Here is a 1,480-nt window from a genome sequence, read left to right on the forward strand (position 1 = left end):
CGATGCTGCACCGTGCTGCTCCAGGGGCTGCTTTTCAAAAGCACTGTGCTATTTGGGAACCTTCCTGCAGCTGCAAGTCCCCACCGAGTGCAGGAAGCAAAAGAGCTGGTGAGCAAAGCTGGCTTGCTCATGCAGAGGGGCAAAGCCTGCCCAGGCAGGACAGTGGCCACCGAGACACAGGACATGAGCCCTCTGTGCTGCTCAGCTGGGGACACCGGCGCTGCATGGGGCAGCGTGGCCTTTCTGTGTCCTCGCTCTCCCTGTTTGTACAGGTGTCCGAGCCCCTGCATGCCAGGTTGTGCTCTGGGAAGGAGCGCGCCTTGGGGATGGTGACATCCCTGTGTCCACAAGCCTGTTTGTGTGACCTTGGTGGGAGGGGATGACAGTTTGTCCCTGGTCACTTGGGTGAAGATTGCTGATGTGTTTAACTCCTCAAATGACCTAGTTCTTGCCTTCTGCAGTAAACCCAGCTGCATTTATGTGGCCACTGTGATTTACTAGATACCAGACTTCCCTTGACAGCCAGGGCCCGAGGGACTTACCCGTCATCTTGTTTGCATCTTGTCCTTGTGCCGAGGGCAAGTCCTCTCCCAGGCTGTCTTGAGAGCCTGCTCGGTGGCAGAAGTCGCGCCTGTCCGCGTCAGGGAACAGAGGAGCTGCCGTTTGGGTGTGCTGGACCCCCCCCCAGCTTTGCTAGGAGGAGAGTAATCAAAGCAAGCATCATCGTTTGTCATCAGGGCTTGTTTGGGGTCAGGGTGGCTAATGGAGCAACCGCCCTGGCCTGAAGCTGCCCTGACACACAGTTCCTCCCCGCTCTGACAGAGAAGTTTGGGCTGTTATTCCCTGACGGCACAACTGTCCCCGAGCAGAGCTCGCTGCCTACGTGCCGCCCTCGTCATACTTGGCTGGTGTGGGTGCTCCCGCTGCCAGGCGAGCTGCCCTCGCTGCTCCCAACCGCTCCTTGCGGGGTGACCCCACAGCACCCCCATACACGGCCCGGGGGGAGGCTGACCGCCTGCCTTTCACTGCAAGATGCTCATGGCTTTGTGCTTTGTTCTCTCTTTGGGGATGGGGGGAAGCCGGGGCTGGGCTGGCTGTGCCGGGGATCCAGCGTGCACAGTCACCACGTCCCCTTCTGCTCCTCCTGGCAGGGCATGGCGTGGTTGCCCCCCCACCGGATGTGCCTTTTTGGTGTCCCTGCAGGAATTTAGCACTCCAGGTGGGTTTTTTGGGGGGGATGGAAACAAGGTGTTAGGGCTGCAGTGACCGCTGTCCCCATGTGCATCACAATGTGCAGCTGGTCTGAGCATGGAGACACCCCCTCCCCATTCACACCCTAAACCCGGCTGCTGGAGGGCTGTGGTCCCACACCAGCCCCCCAGTGCCCTGCATGCTGCTGAGTGCGCTGGGCTGGGGAAAATATGTGCTGGAGAGGAGCTGAATGCCCGGGGCCTGCCAGCTGCACCCAGGCACGAGGCTC

This window comes from Pterocles gutturalis, unplaced genomic scaffold, assembly GCF_000699245.1.
Source record: "Pterocles gutturalis isolate BGI_N339 unplaced genomic scaffold, ASM69924v1 scaffold16674, whole genome shotgun sequence".
NCBI lineage: Eukaryota > Metazoa > Chordata > Aves > Pterocliformes > Pteroclidae > Pterocles > Pterocles gutturalis.